Here is a 15,068-nt window from a genome sequence, read left to right as displayed (position 1 = left end):
GCCCTCCGAAAGCCTTCTGCACCCAGCGTGGTTTTGCAGTGCCTCCTAAATCGGTCCACGTTTGACACAGAGATGATGGCATGTGAGGACGCCATCGTATAACGTCACGTCGTGTGTCGTCACAGTCACGCCATGATGACGTCTTATGGTGACGTCATCGCATGATGATTTTTAGCATCGCTTACGTTGACGAATGCGCCGCGGGCCGCGGACGGTCAGTTCTCGCGTTTCATGATGCATGTAAGGCTTTCACCTTAATTAGTCACGCAAAAACCAAAGCCGTATTCGTCTTGGCCGCAATTCCGCACCCAGGATCCTCAACACATGTTTTATTGCGATAGCAATTATATGGACACTCTCGGCTGGCTTTTGCCGTCGCCGTCGCCGCCGTTATGCACCGTATGTGTATAAGTATGTATGTATATATAAAAGCCCCAAACAAAAATTGTTCATAAAAATGCATCCGATGCGCGGAACCGAACCAACAACCGCTTCATTGGCCGCTTTTCTTGCTATCGCATTCATTGCTTCGCCATTGTGGTGAAACTGACTTTTTTATGAAAAGGAATTTTACGAAAAACACTCCACCTTTCGACTCTGAACCTGTGCCTACGTTTTCCTAATGACACCGCTATATTTACGAGTGTGATAAATCTCCTCAACTCTGATTCCTTGGAGACAGTTGCTGGATAAGACCCCAGAAAAATGGCTATGCGCCTGCCGATAACATTGCGCAGCATCTTTCTGCGCCCAGCTTTACGAGATCTTTGTAAATTATTATAGGAACTACTTCTGAGAGGAATGTTTTTTTAAAAACAGACATCTGGGATATTAAGGTGGATTTGGTGGATTTAAGTGCGCACGCGAAAGTGCGCAGTATGACTTAAATGTGGAGAAGAAGAGTCGAGCTTGCCAAAATTTAATTTGGTATCTGAAGTGTGCACTGTAAACCACATTACACCCATATAGGTATTATTGGTGTCTATAACTCAAACCCATGTACCCCACACTCTTAGGGAAAAGTGTGTGTGGTTCGTCTCTTTGTGGGCTAATGGGGGGGCCAGAACCATTAATTCCTTTAAGGACTAAAGGCCCCGGGTCTAACCATTAGTCCCCATGCAGCTAACTGTTAGTCCTCACAGATCCCCTCAATGGACTAACATTTGGTCGTCACATTTACACCTTACCAGGTAGCTATTAGTCCCCACAGATAACCTCAGTGAACTAACATATAGTCCTCACATTTACACTTTACCGGGAACCGTTCTCGCAACTGCACTTCGCCGGATGAACAGTCAGTGCACTGAAGTGCTCCATTCAGATGAACTTCTTAGCCCCAGTTCAAGTGATCTGTTAATACCCATGGACGAGTTTATGCAGTTCCTATCCACAAGGCTTAATATTTTTTCGCGTGGTTTTTTCCGCGGTGAGCAACAAATGGCCCGGAAAAAAACACGCCAAATAAATATTTAGTCATCCATGTATCACGTCTTTCGCAGTCAATGCGACAACGAAAATGAAAAGTGAGACAACGAAACGTTTAATTTTCTGTATACATGTGAAGTTTCTCCTTTATTTCCTTTAATTCACTGTAAAATGTCCAGTACAGGTCCAGCCGCGTTGTCATATCTCGTACAATCCGTTTTTTGAAGCTGCTCCAACGGTAGCTCTAGATGACTGGTATTGCACGCCCCAGCGCACACAGCATTCTGCTTGCTGTGTGCGCTGGGGCAACGGCTGCATCCGGCAAAGCACAAAATGATTGCAAAATGTCAGTCACACGTTACCAAGAGCATGCAGACGCACGCACATGGCAAATACATGCAACGTGAAATAAAAAATCACAGCAATCCACGTGGTGAATGATGATGAGTGGGACGAAGCGAACTCGCGCTGCAGCACGGTGATGACATTGGCGCGAGCGTGGTCCTTCTTGATGGAAGATTGTGACTAGATTGTTTGAAAACGGCAATCTGTCGCACACACCGCAACTATGGCCGAAACTGTTATCAAGGAAGTCCCGCCGGAAGCGCGCATGGGCGCCTTCGGGCAGAGCCCGCCTGATGCGTTTTGCAGCCACTTCACGTGCTCGCTAAGCCTCGGGCTCTGCCTGCCGGTACGCGCGCTCTCTTGCCGCTTCACGGTCCTTCACATTTTGAAGATCCGATTCGCGCCGCAGCCGTGCAGCTTGTCGAGCAGCTTCGGCCTCGCGGGCTCGAATAGCGGGGTCATGGCGCCGCAGCCGTGCAGCTTGTCGAGCAGCTTCGGCCTCGCGGGCTCGAACGGCGGGGTCTTCTCGCCGCAGCCGTGCAGCTTGTCGAGCAGCTTCGGCCTCGCGGCCTCGAACGGCGGGGTCTTCTCGCCGCAGCCGTGCAGCTTTCCGAGCAGCTTCGGCTTCGCGGGCTCGAACGGCGGAATCTGCTTCGCGGCGTCGACGTGCAGCTTCGGCCTAGCGGGCTCTCACCTCAGGATTCTGTCTGCGAGCGCGCGCTGCCGCCGCCTTCCGTGCCCTCCGTTCCGCAGCCTTGTCTTCCATCTGCCGACTCCGAGCTAAAGAGAAAGCGTGCCAAGAGGGAGCCTCATGGCGCGTTACTTCTGAAATGTTGTCTTCGGGTGTCGTTGAAAACACTAGACGTAGTAAAGAAGCAAGAACGCCACACAGGCGAACACGCACGAGAGTGTCACTCGTCAACGTCGTCTTCTTCTACTGCATACAAGAACGCGCGCAGTAAAGAAGAAAGAATTCCACACAAGCGAACACGCACGAGAGTGTCACTCGTCAACGTCGTCTTCTTCTTCTACTGCATACAAGAACGCGCGCAGTAAAGAAGAAAGAATGCCACACAAGCGAACACGCACGAGAGTCTCACTCGTCAACGTCGTCTTCTTCTTCTACTGCATACCAGAACGCGCGCTTCTCACGAACTAGAGGTGGCTACTACAAACAAACAAACCTACAAACGGAGGATGGACAGACCCACGGCATAAGGAGCTTCGCCCCTAAAACCTCACCTCTAAATTATGATATGCAAGCAATTTCACCGAGATGTCATACATCATCAAAGACGCATTTCGAGCCACATAGCGCAAGAGCTCAAGTACGGCAGTCGTAGCCATCACGCCGAGGCGCCACCAACCACCGTGCCGCCAACGACTCGGCGAGGTTCCTGCGAGCGGTGTTGTACAGCTGAAACAAGCCCGTCGGACGCCGCTGGCACCAGCGAATCTCGTGCAGAAGAGCGAGCGAACGCGGGGCCGCCGTCACGAACGGCGCCGAGCTGCTTACGAGCGAGACAAGGGGAAGCCGACGACAACACGCGACAACTTTCCACAGAGCTCCGAAGCTCAGCTGATGTCGACTAGCTAAAGAACCCGCCAACACATACCGGCACAATTGAAGCGCGCGACATACAATCGAGCTCGTTGCCGGCGACCGCAATGCGTTTCGCACGAGTCGCAAAACAGCGGCGAGGCCTTTGTCCAATATCGCGAGCTCGCCGCGCATCACCACGGCGAATCCTCGGTGAGCGAGCGCCCGGGCGGTCAACGACAATGGCGGCCAGTATCCAGACGGTCAGAAAGCACAGGCGCGCTGACGCCCAAGCCGGTCCCCGCGGTACATTTGGTGCGGGCGACATACAACATGATCGAGTCCGTTGCCAGCAATCGCGATCAGTTTCGCGCACGCGATCGGTGCGGCAGAATAAAGAGCCATCACTCACTTGTGAAAGAATGCAACGCCGATTAGTGCCCAGAGTCAGATTGAAATGATGGATTCGATAGGCCGATTGTCTTCTCGGCAGCCATTCCCAGCAGGTGGCGACGCAGTCCAGTCCCGTATGAAAATGGTGATCTCCGGGAAATGTACTCTCTCTTTCCCTTTGACGCCCTACATGACCTTTATGGTTCCTCTTCCTTTTTGGGACCTGCAGGACGCTACGTTGTGTTTACGAAACCCTTCCTCGTCCTATCGAAGGATTCCTTCTTGTCTCCTGTAGGATGTGCCCTTTATGTTTACGGCAGGATGTTACCTGCAGGAGCACCCGAGTTCATGAGTGGGTAACATGTGGTAGTACAAAAACATTTTGTGTTAGTGCAGTAGCCAGAGGGGGGTTGGGGGGTGCCGAAGCCCATCCCCAAAATTTCTACATTATAGAACACACACACACATATATATATATATATATATATATATATATATATATATGCAGGTGGCGACGCAGTCCAGTCCCGTATGAAAATGGTGATATCCGGGAAATGTACTCTCTCTTTCCCTTTGACGCCCTACATGACCTTTATGGTTCCTCTTCCTTTTTGGGACCTGCAGGACGCTACCTGCAGGACGCTACTGCAGGACGCGCAGTAAAGAAGAAAGGATACCACACAAGCGAACACGCACGAGAGTCTCACTCGTCAACGTCGTCTTCTTCTTCTACTGCATACCAGAACGCGCGCTTCTCACGAACAAGAGGTGGCTACTACAAACAAACAAACCTACAAACAAATATATATATATATATATATATATATATATATATATATATATATATATATATATATACACAAATATATATATATATATATATATATATATATATATATAAACATATATATATATATATATCACGGGGGGGCCTAGGCCCCCCCGTATATATATTGCCGCGTCATCTTAGCCGCATTCAAATAACGCGCCCATCCATGCGCATACATGACACGCATGCGCGCCGTATTGTCGTTGCCGCGCAAAGACCATCGTGGCACGCGCACCTGGTCGGACCCGGCTCGCATGCGCCACGCGCTCGGGACTTCGGATGAAGAGAAAGAGGAAGACAGTGGGATGTTCTCTATGGTGTTCGACTGAGTCGCAGTTTTTACGACCGCAGCCACTTAGAGTTGTGGGCACAGGTTCGCCCTTAATAAATACGTTTGTTTGACTAGTCTCTGTGCTTCAGCATCGCTACATTTCTGGTGGAGGTGCGGGGTATGAATCGAAGCCCCACGAACGCAAGAGAGCTTAGCCCCGACCAACAACGAGTCGATCGCGTGGAGCTGACACCTGTGCACCAGAGGGCCAGCCGTCGTCTTCGAGGTGACTCGCCTGAGTTCAGTCCTCTACACTTCACGCCAAGGGGAACTCAGACGACGGACGCCACCGCTATGACTAGTCAGGCAACACCGTCACAAGTGGTCGTCAATCAACCTCACAAGCCGCCAGTATTCCATGGCGACTCGTTCGAAGACGTGGAGGACTGGTTGGACCTCTTCTTGAGAGTGGCGAACTTGAATGGATGGGACGAGAGGGAGAAGCTTCGTCGTGTATACTTTGCTTTGGAAGACTTTGCAAAGACGTGGTATGAGAACCATGAGTCCTCTTTTTCTACGTGGGAGGAATTTCGACGGCAAGTGCTGTCTACTTACGTCAGCACAGACCGCAAGGAAAAGGCGGAGGCTGCTCTTCAAACGAGGAACCAGCTCACAAACGAGAGTGTGGCAATGTACATCGAGGACATGACCCGCCTATTCAAGCGTGCGGATACGAACATGAGCGAAGACAAGAAGCTACGCCATCTTATGCGGGGAGTGAAGCAAGAGCTATTCGCTGTTCTCGTCCGCAACCCACCTCACACAGTTGCTGAGTTCCATTCGGAGGCGACAGCCATCGAAAGAACGCTGGAGCAGCGGGCTCGGCAGTACAACCGGGACATAAACTGTGCACCTGCACATGTCTTCTCCGGAAGCCTGCGGAACGACATCGAAGCCCTGCGAGAGCTCATCAGATCAGTGATCAGGGAAGAGCTGAGTAAGTTGCAAACACCTCAGACTACAGCTGCGCTATCAGTCGTCGACGTTGTGCGGGACGAACTGAGGCAGGTCATACGGGAGCCGGAGCGTGCGCCGCAGCCAATTCGACGCACCCCAACGTACTCCGAGGTACTCAGGCAACCCGTGGTGTACAGCAATGCAGAAGTTGCGATGGCAACTCCATACCCACCCGCAGCACGCAACGCACCTCGTCCGCCTGAACCAGCGCCTACCTACATGCCTCCAGCACGACAAGTGCCGTCTGCTCGCTATGGGGAGCAAAGGCCCCGGAAAAGTGACGTCTGGCGTGACCACGAGCGTAGGCCTTTGTGCTTCCATTGCGGAGAAGCGGGTCACCTGTATAGGTTCTGTCCTTACCGACAGGCTGGATTAAGGGGCTTTCCCTTGTATGCACCATGCCCTCGAAACGGTGAACGACCAGCAGAGATAGAAGAGTACCTGTCCACGCGCCAGAGTCCACTTGCTCCACGCCAACATCAGCCAAGATCACCGTCGCCCATGCGCTACCGTTCACCGAGCCCACGTACATCTCCCAGACTGCCTGGGCGTCGTTCTCCAAGCCCACACCCGGAAAACTGAAGCAAGCGACCTGTGGAGGTGAGGCCGCTGATAACCACAGTTACAAAGATCCTCCATCATGGTTCCAGGGTGACGAGGCTATGTCTCCAGCAGATGAGAGTAGCAGTGCAAAGATTACTTCAGATTTGCGGTTGAAAATAGACGGATACGAGCTGAACGCCTTAGTTGACACCGGCGCTGATTATTCGGTAATAAGTCACAAAATGGCAAAGAAACTAAAAAAAGTTGTGACGAAATGGAGTGGATCGCAGATACGGACAGCAGGTGGTCACGTTATTACGCCCCTTGGCAGATGCACCGCAAGGCTCGAAATAAGAGGCTTTACTTACGTTGCCGACTTCATTGTACTGCCGGAATGTTCAAGGGAGCTCATATTAGGAATGGATTTTCTACAAGCTAACGGCGCCATAATTAACCTGCGTAGATCCAGTGTGTCATTTTTGACCGAACAAGCTATGTCTGTGGAGGAATCGGTGGAGCGACGCCTTACTGCTCTGCGCGTTGTTGATGATGATGTCACTGTGCCGCCACGTTGCAGTGTAATGGTGCTTGTGACAAATGAGGCATTTCACGACCGCGAAGGAATAGCGGACGGAAACGTAGGGCTGTTTCTGAACAAAGGAACTTGTGTGGCGCGGGGTCTTGTACACTTAACCAATGGCCGCGCAGATGTCCTACTTACTAATTTCGGGAACGAATGTCAGCACATCCCACAAGGTACGGCTATCGCCTATTTCCACGAGTTCTGCATGGCGACTGAACTATGCAGCTTAACAACAATGCCAACCGCTCTACCAGGGACCTGCAACGTCGACACATCAGTTACCGTCAACCATAACCTCCCAGAAACTCAAAAGACACGGATATACGCCCTTATAAAGGAATTCTCTGACTGTTTCTCCACTTCCTCGAAGGTGCGACGCACACCTATTGCGAAGCACAGGATTATAACTGAAGACGCTACGAGACCGATATGCCAGCACTCATATAGAGTATCACAAAAGGAAAGAGAAATCATCAAGAAGCAAGTCGAGGAGATGCTTTCAGATGACGTCATCCAGCCTTCCAACAGCCCATGGGCGTCTCCCCTAGTGCTTGTTAAGAAAAAAAGACAACGCACTTCGATTCTGTGTCGACTATCGAAAACTGAACAGCGTAACTAAACGGGATGTATACCCTCTGCCGCGTATCGATGATACGCTAGATCGGCTGCGATGTGCAAAATTTTTCTCCTCCCTGGATCTCAAGAGCGGCTATTGGCAGATAGAGGTGGATGAGCGGGACCGCGAAAAGACGGCATTCGTAACCCCAGACGGCCTCTACGAATTTAAAGCGCTCCCATTTGGCCTGTGTACCGCGCCAGCGACGTTTCAGAGAATGATGGACGCTGTCCTCGCGGGATTGAAATGGCAGTCATGTTTGGCGTATTTGGATGATGTTGTAATGTTTTCCGCAACATTTGACCAACATCTAGAGCGACTGCGCATAGTATTCGAAGCCATCCGCTCAGCACAGTTGACAATTAAACCAGAAAAATGCCACTTCGGCTTTGAAGAGCTGCGATTCCTTGGACACGTCGTTAGTTCTGAAGGCGTTCGTCCAGATCCCGAAAAAACAGCTGCTGTCGCGAGGTTCCCGACACCCAAAGACAAAAAATCAGTACGTCGTTTTTTGGGTTTATGCGCGTACTATAGGCGATTTGTAGAAAACTTTTCCAAGATTGCCGAACCTCTTACAAATCTAACAAGAGACGACGTGCCCTTTATATGGGAAATCGAACAACAGGAAGCCTTTGACGAGTTAAGGAAACGCCTACAAGCTTCTCCAATCCTTGCCCATTTCGATGAGACAGCGGACACTGAAGTTCATACCGATGCGAGTAATGTCGGCCTCGGCGCCATCCTAGTCCAGTGCCAAAACGGTGAAGAGAAAGTGTTAGCCTATGCCAGCCGCAAACTCTCGAAAGCTGAGACAAACTACTCTGCCACCGAAAAAGAGTGTCTCGCGGTCGTCTGGGCAATAAGTAAATTTCGACCTTACCTTTATGGTAGACCATTCAACGCAGTCAGTGACCACCATTCCCTGTGCTGGCTGGCAAATCACAAGGATCCGTCAGGCAGACTAGCAAGATGGAGCCTTAGGCTGCAGGAGTATGATATTACTGTGGTGTACAAATCCGGGAGAAAACACAGCGATGCCGACTGCCTGTCACGCGCACCAGTCGACACAAGTGTGCCAGAGGACGAAGACTTCCCGTTCCTAGGCATCGTCGACGCATCGGAAATCGCTCAACAACAACGAGATGACCCAGATTTGCTGTCGCTTATACAACGCCTCCAGGGACTCGACGTTCAAGTTCCGCGCATTTTCTCCAGAAGTCTTCCTTCGTTCTGCCTTCGAGGAAGTGTCCTTTACAAGAGGAACTTCGAGCCCAACGGCGAAAAGTTTTTACTCGTCGTAGCTACAGCTATGCGAGAAGAAATTCTGCACGCATGTCACGACGAACCGACTTCTGGACATATGGGTGTGAGCCGTACATTCGCCAGAATTCGTCGGAAATACTATTGGCCTAAGTTGATAGCATCAGTGCGGCACTACGTCAAAACTTGTCGTGAATGTCAGAGGCGCAAAACTCCATCCGTGAAACCAGCAGGCCTTCTCCAGCCAATCGACCCGCCGGATGCCCCATTCCAACAAGTTGGGATGGATCTCTTAGGACCTTTTCCGACATCATCTACAGGCAAGAAGTGGATCGTTGTAGCCACAGACTATCTGACCCGTTACGCTGAGACTGATTCTCTGTACAGTGCAACAGCTCTTGAAGTTGCCAAGTTCTTCGTCAACAACATAGTCCTCAGGCATGGTGCGCCCATCGCAATTATTACGGATCGTGGAACAGCTTTTACTGCAGACCTAATGAAATGTCTGATGCGAATGACACATACAGATCATAGAAGAACTACGGCATACCACCCTCAAACGAATGGATTAACGGAACGCCTGAACAGAACTCTAACTGACATGCTTTCGATGTATGTCGATGTTCAACATAGACTGTGGGATGAAATATTGCCCTACATAACCTTCGCATATAATACAGCCGTTCAAGAAACAACTCGAGTTGCGCCATTCGAACTTGTATTCGGCCGAACAGTAACTACTCCATTGGATTCCATGTTGCCACTAGATGACGAAAGCAGCTATCCACCTGACCTAGACGATTTCTTGCAAAGAGCCGAGGAAGCACGGCAGATGGCAAGATACAGAATACGCCGCCAACAGCGCGTCGATTCCAGTCGGTACAACCAGCGACGTACTGAGGCGCTTTATGAGCCCGGTGACAAAGTGTGGATATGGACCCCAGTGCGCCGCCGTGGACTTTCTGAGAAGCTTCTCAGCCGATACTTCGGCCCTTACGAAGTACTCCATCGTGTAAGCGACGTCACTTACGAAGTCACGTCCGCTGGACACGGCAGCCCAAGACGACGCAATCTCACGGAGGTGGTACACGTAGTCCGCATGAAGCCCTACTATGAAAGATCACCGGAAAACGATTGAGGCACACCAGGAATCCTTTTATGGTCTGACGCATCGGGACGATGCGTATGAGGAGGGGGATAATGCCGCGTCATCTTAGCCGCATTCAAATAACGCGCCCATCCATGCGCATACAGGACACGCATGCGCGCCGTATTGTCGTTGCCGCGCAAAGACCATCGTGGCACGCGCACCTGGTCGGACCCGGCTCGCATGCGCCACGCGCTCGGGGCTTCAGATGAAGAGAAAGAGGAAGACAGTGGGATGTTCTCTATGGTGTTCGACTGAGTCGCAGTTTTTACGACCGCACCACTTAGAGTTGTGGGCACAGGTTCGCCCTTAATAAATACGTTTGTTTGACTAGTCTCTGTGCTTCAGCATCGCTACAATATATATATTGTTACGCGTAGAGTTGCAGTATTTACAGTATGTTTACAATACGTAAGAGGTGTAGCGTTGACGCACTAGGACCAGTACAGCAGCATCGATCTAAGCCCGAGACACTTCAACTTCGTCTTCGGCTAGTAGCGTCCTCTAGTCCACAGTGGCACAAACACTTATGTGACATTAACTCCCGGCGGCAGAAGCACCGTCTCGGTGCGTCGGGTCGGTGTACGTGATGTAGGGTTTTAGTCGGGAAACATGCACAGTCTCAGTAGCTGGTGAGGGGGACGAAGGCTTGGGGGTGAGTGGCGAGATCTCGTAGGTGACTTCGGTTACTTGGCGAAGAACTCGGTAAGGTCCAGCGTAGCGCGGCAGCAGTTTTTCACTCAGGCCAACGCGACGCGAAGGCAGCCAGAGCAAGACCAGGGAGCCAGGGCTGAAACGCACGTCCCGATGGTGACTGTCGTACAGGCGCTTTTGGTCGGCCTGAGACGCCAGGAGTCGATCACGGGCAACGCGACGTGCCGTCGCCGCTCGAGCGATGGCGTCGTGAGCGTAGAATGTGGCTGAGTTTGCCTCTGAAGGAAGTAGCGAGTCGAGAGGCAAGAGCGGGTCGCGGCCATACAGCAGATAGAACGGAGAATAGCCAGTAACGTCGTGACGCGACGAATTATAGGCAAACGTCACGAACGGTAAGGTGCAGTCCCAATCGCGGTGATCCTCAGACACGTACATGGATAACATGTCCGTGAGTGTACGGTTCAAGCGCTCAGTAAGTCCGTTTGTCTGAGGATCGTAAGCGGTGCTGAACTTGTGGGACGTTGCACAAGAACGGAGAAGGTCGTCGACAACTTGCGAAAGGAAACAGCGACCTCGATCAGTCAGCAGCTGACGAGGAGCACCATGGTGTAAGATGACTTGATGGAGGAGAAAGTCAGCGACATCGGTTGCACAGCTGGTAGGGAGGGCTCGCGTGATGGCATAACGTGTGGCATAATCAGTCGCTACGGCCACCCACTTGTTACCCGCGGACGACGTCAGGAAAGGGCCAAGGAGGTCCAGGCCGACACGAAAGAATGGTTCGCTGGGGACAGCTATAGGCTGAAGGTACCCAGCGGGTGGGAGAGGAGGCTTTTTGCGGCGTTGGCAGAGCTCGCAGGAAGCGACGTAGCGCCGAACAGAGCGGTATAGGCAAGGCCAGAAGAAACGTCTGCGCACGCGATCGTAAGTTCTGTAAACGCCCAAATGTCCAGCGGTGGGAGCATCATGCAATTGCGAGAGGATAGATGGTCGCAGGTGCTGAGGAACAACGAGAAGCAGTTCAGCACCGTGTAGTGTCATATTGCGTCGATATAAGGTGCCGTCGTGCAGGACAAACATACGGAGGGTGCCGTCCCTTTGTTCTGAGGTGAGGCGTTGTATAAGAGATCGCAAGTGTGGGTCACGACGCTGCTCGTCGGTGACGTGTAGGAAGTCGCTGAGCGACAAAACACAGGCATCCGAATCAGTTTCGGTGGTGTCAGGTGGGTCGATGGGGTATCGGGAGAGGCAGTCGGCGTCCTTGTGTAGCCGTCCAGATTTGTAGGACACAGAAAATGTGTATTCTTGGAGGCGTAAAGCCCAGCGACCGAGGCGTCCCGTAGGGTCTTTGAGTGAGGACAGCCAACATAAGGCATGATGGTCTGTTACCACGGTGAAATGTCGTCCGAACAAGTATGGTCGAAACTTGGCAATGACCCAAACAAAGGCGAGACACTCACGTTCTGTGATCGAGTAATTGCGCTCTGAGGGCGATAGAAGGCGGCTAGCATAAGCGATGACACGATTCACCTCCCGCTGTCGTTGGGACAAAATAGCACCAATGCCATGGCCACTTGCATCCGTACGAACTTCAGTGTAAGCGGACGGATCAAAATGACCCAGAACGGGCGGATTTACAAGGCGACTCGTTGAAAATGCCTGAGCTTGCTCTGGTCCCCACTTGAATGGGCTGTCCTTTTTGAGAATATTGGTGAGAGCGATTTCGGCGAAGTTCTCAATAAATCGTCTGAAGTAGGAACACAGCCCCAGGAAACTTCGGACATCAGCAGAGGTACGAGGAGGTGGAAATTCGCGGACTGCGCGCACTTTGTCAGGATCCGGCTGTATGCCAGTAGCGTCCACCAGGTGACCGAGGACTCGTAATTGACGACGGCCGAAATGACATTTCGCAGAATTGAGCTGCAGGCCTGCTCGTCGGAAGACGTCAAGGATGGCCGAGAGCCGGTGGAGATGGCTGTCAAACGTCGGTGAAAATACAATAACGTCATCAAGGTAACATAGGCACGTGGACCATTTAAAACCACGCAGAAGAGAGTCCATCATGCGTTCGAAGGTGGCTGGGGCATTACATAGTCCAAAAGGCATCACTTTGAATTGGTAGAGACCATCTGGGGTGACGAAAGCCGTCTTCTCGCGATCTCTGTCATCGACTGCGATTTGCCAGTAACCAGAACGTAAATCGATGGAAGAGAAATAACTGCCACCATGTAAGCAGTCCAGGGCGTCATCAATACGCGGAAGCGGGTAAACGTCCTTTTTCGTGATCTTGTTCAGATGACGATAATCTATGCAGAACCTCCAAGTATTGTCCTTTTTTTTACTAAGACGACAGGGGATGCCCACGGACTGGAGGAGGGCTCGATAATGTCCTTCGAGAGCATTTTCTCGACCTCCGTTTGTATGACATGACGTTCTGCCGCCGACACACGATAGGGACGCCTATGGATGGGCGGAGCGTCACCAGTGTGGATCGGATGGGTTACAATGTCGGTTCGACCCAGCGGGCGATTGTCGAAATCAAATATGTCTTCGTAGGACATCAAAACGCGGCGGAGGGCATCAGCGTAAGAAGGTCGTAAGTCAGGAGCTATCATTTTGGCGAATGTGTCGTTAGATAGCATCGTCGGAGCCGAAGGTTGAGCCAACTGAAATGGTTGTTCATAGCTGAGAGCAGACACTCCGGACTCTTCCAAAGGGGACAACACAGCGAGAGACACACCCTCAGGAAGAGCTTGTGGAGACGAGCCAAAGTTCAGGATAGGAAGCCACGCACGGTTGTTGGTGACTGTAACGATGGAGCTAGGGAGAACGATTTGGCGCTCTAGCAGGACGTCGAAAAGTGGGGACACAACATAATTACCATCCCGAAGTGGTGGGCATGGTGACATGAGCACATAAGTCGCAGCGTCAGGTTGCAGCCGTACAAATTCAGTGCAGCGAAGTCGGGACTGGATATCTGCGGTGGTGTCGGCACAGCACTGGGGTAGCTCAAGCCTCAGAATACCGGTTGAGCAGTCAATAAGGGCAGAGTGAACAGTCAAAAAGTCCATTCCGAGAATCACCTCGTGAGGGAACTCCGTAAGTACAGTGAACAGAACTAACGTTGAGCGGTCGGCGATGGTAATACGGGCTGTACACATTCCCATTACGACTGTTGTGCTGCCGTTGGCTACGCGTAGGACAGGCGACTCGGCGGGCGTTAGTACTTTTCGAAGACGGCTACGAAGGTCGGAGCGCATGACCGACACCTGAGCACCAGTGTCGATGAGGACTTTAACGGGCACATGATCAACAAAAACTTCGATTAGGTTTTGTTTAGGAGCAAGGGTCAACAGAGGTTTTGCAGTCAGGGTCGTCAACGCAGCCTCACCTCCAGGGGCTGCATTGGTTAGTTTCCCGAGAAGCGGCCTGAGTAGGATGGGGACGGGGGACGCCGAGATGTAGGCGAACGGGACTGACGGCGCTGCGGTGAGGGCGAACGGCTATTGGTGAATGGAGGAGCAGCAGGGCCAGCATTGGACGGGTCGGCTTGGGGTGACAGAGGACGAGAGGCGCGTTCGTAGCGGCGGTCAACATATGGTCGAGGCGATGAATTCCAGCGGTCACGGCAGTGGCGAGAGATATGGCCGATCCGGGAGCACACGAAGCAGATTGGTCTGTCGTCCGGTGTTCGCCACTCAGATGGGTTTCGGTACCGATTCGAGAAATACTGTCGAGGTGCAGCAGAAGCAATGATCGGAGCGGTAGAGGTGGGACGGCGGCTAACGGCGGACGGGATGTCCATTTTCGCAATTTCCTGGCGAACAACAGCTTGAATTAGTGAGATTGTCAGATTGTCATGCGTATGGGGAGGACCACGAGCGCTCGGAGCCATGGCCTCAAGTTCGCGACGTAGGCTTGCGTCAAAGTTGGTGATGCTGGTTGAAGCAACGGCGCAGGTTCGTTGCAGGATGAGGTCGGAGCCGTATTAGGAAGCCGGTCGAAGCGTTGGACGATGCGCTTGCCTTTTGCTTGTTCGAAGTGGCGGCACTCTTTAATGAGGGAATCAAACTGTTGTGCAGCTCCTACAAAGCAAGAAGTTGAATGCATCATCGGCGATGCCCTTCATAATGTGTCCGACCTTATCTGCCTCCGGCATGTTGCTGTCCGTTTTTCGGCAAAGTGCCAGAACGTCCTGAATGTAGGAGATGTACGATTCGGTGGGACGTCTGGGCACGGGAGGGCTAGCTCCTTCTGGGCTTCCGCTTGGCGTCCGATTGGTCTCCCGAAGAGATCACGTAGCCTCTCTTTGCAAATGCCCCAACTTGTGAGCTCGGTTTCGTGCGTCTCAAACCACGCCTTTGCGGTTTCCCCCAGGTAGAATATCACGTTCGCCAGCATAAGGGTTGGATCCCACCTGTAACTGTTGGCAACGCGCTGGTACC

Source organism: Rhipicephalus sanguineus, chromosome 7, assembly GCF_013339695.2.
Source record: "Rhipicephalus sanguineus isolate Rsan-2018 chromosome 7, BIME_Rsan_1.4, whole genome shotgun sequence".
In the NCBI taxonomy this organism is placed as follows: Eukaryota; Metazoa; Arthropoda; class Arachnida; order Ixodida; family Ixodidae; genus Rhipicephalus; species Rhipicephalus sanguineus.
Note: the sequence above shows the minus strand (reverse complement) of the source record.